Genomic DNA, 2,424 nt, shown 5'->3' on the forward strand with positions numbered 1-2,424 from the left:
AGGAGCGGGCCAGACTCGGCCCCATCCACAACACTGTGGGGGCAGCTACAGGCCAGATGCAAGTCATTTGGTGTGCGCCTGCCAGCGGGCCAGATCCAAACGGTTGGCGGGCCGGTTCCAGCCCACGGGCCGTATTTTCCCCATTCCTGGCTTAATACATAAAGGGGGGGGGGGAAAAATCCCCAAAACTTCTCCAGTGCTGTAAATAGTTTTTTGGGTTTTTGTTTTGTTTTGTTTTTTACTGCTGAACACGTGTTGAATGGATGCTTTCCGATTAGGTAATATAGAAGAGCATTTTTTAAAAGCATTTTATGCTAGATATTGCCATGTTAGGAAGTGACTGTTGCTATCTTGACTGTGTGTCAAAATATCAATACCATCATTGACAGTTATTTCACATGAAAGTTACTAATTATCTTGAAAGGCTTCAGGGGAACGATATTTTTATTAGGGCTGTGCAACGCTTTGGTCGCTGGCTTGATTCAGCAGAGATTTGGCCCAATTCGGTGGCCGAAGCTGAATCAAATCAGGAGACCCTTTAATTTCTCCGAATCGAATCGGAACCCTCTGAATTGATTCGGAGAGATTCGATGATTCGGCCATAAACACAGTTTTAAATGTTGTTTTTTTCTACGTACCTCAAGGTACCGGGGGCTCGTGAACACTAAGATGGTGAGGTGGATGGAGCGTCCCACGGGAGTGCGGTGGGGGTCCCCAGCATGCTCGGCAGCAGACCTGGAATTGGACTAGAAGCACTTCCAGGTCCGTTGTGGAGCATGTGGGGGACCCCCTCCCGGCTCAGCAACTGGTGCCTCCTGGGTCTGGGGGGGACGTGGGGTCCTGCTGCGGCTGATTGCTGAGCAAAGAGGGGCACGAAGGGGGGCTTCCGTACTCTCGGCGGCAGGCCATAAGTGGACTGAAAGTAGTTCTGGGTCCACTGCCGAGCATGCAGGGGGCCTCCCTGCACTCCTGTGGGACGCTCCATCTGCCCTAGCATCGCAGCATTCACAAGTCGCAGCTGGTACCTCGAGATGTATAGAAAAAACAGTTAAAGCTGTATCTATGGCTGAAACGCTGATTCTCTGAATCAGCATCGACTCTTTAGATTTGGATTCGGCCAGATCGAATCAGGACAGTGATCCGAATCAACGAATCGAATCGCTTTTCCCTTTATTGGCCCGAATCCAATTTGAATATGGCCCAGGTTACACACCCCTAATTTTAATGTCAGTTGAAATGGTTCAGTGCCTGCTTAAAGTGAATGCTGTGCAAGGTTGAGTATTAACTTGGTTTTAAGTAGATTGCGCTGTTCTTGGCATTTGAGAATTTGCTGGTGCGAGATACCAAGGTATCTCAAATTCTGCACAAAAAGAAAATTGCACATGCTTTGATTCATCCTTATCTTTAGCAGCATGTAACTTCTCAGCCTCTCTAGCTCAGATCTAGTACTACTCTCCTTTTAATCAAAAAACCTGAACTGACATTTATGACTTCGGATGATTTGTCTTGGATTTTAGCAGAGTTAGTTACGCTGCCTACCCTGGCTTGGGCAGAAATCTTTTTTGGTCAATTTGGCATGCTTCCCATTTTTTACATCAGAATTTACTATTTGTGAAGAAAGAAGAATGCCGTCTGTTGTTAGACTCGGTGGTTGTAGGACAAGGTGCTCATTATGCTCAAAACTGCGATTTAGTCGCAGAACTGTGAACTTTGGAAACACGGGCTCAAATCTGCACAGATGTAGCACTTACCCTCATAGGGCACATCCACACACGCAAGCACGTGCGCTTGTAGCAGCTCAAATAGAAACGGAACAAATTTGAGTCGAGGCTTTTTGCCTCGGCACACGTGCTTGGACATGCACTTTGTTGTGGAGCAAATTGTGCCACTTGGGTTAAAATAACCCTGCCTGGCCATCTGGGCAGCTATCGCCCGAAAGGTGTTCCGGGTGTGGTGGCCTGCTTTGAACTGTCAAAGCTTGTCCTCCTGGCCCCATTTGGACAGGAGGTCAACCACAGCCAGCTGGGTCCAAGGTGCTAGCTTTTGCCCCCCGGCCCCCTTGTGGACAGGGGCCCAGCCACAGCCAGCTGGGTCCAAGGTGCCAGCTCTGAGCAGGCAGGGTCCTGCCACCCGCCTCCCTAGCAGGAACTGTGGTGTTCCCTACTGGAAAACTGAAAAATCCCTTATGGAAAAAAAAATCCCAAAGTCACTCTGTAAAGTACCCCCAAATCCATGTTCCTCCACAAGTGAAACAAAAGACCACTATAAAGAGAGAGCATGAGACAGACAGCGATTGTTTGGGCAATGTTTTATTGATATATCTAGTGTTAAAGCAGTGTGGAAGCAGCCCACCAGTGTCTCTATCATAATAATAAAGTGAACTCTAAATACATGTCACATAAATATATAGTTTGCTACCCCCCC

Source organism: Alligator sinensis, unplaced genomic scaffold (assembly GCF_000455745.1).
Source record: "Alligator sinensis unplaced genomic scaffold, ASM45574v1 scaffold1008_1, whole genome shotgun sequence".
Lineage (NCBI taxonomy): Eukaryota > Metazoa > Chordata > Crocodylia > Alligatoridae > Alligator > Alligator sinensis.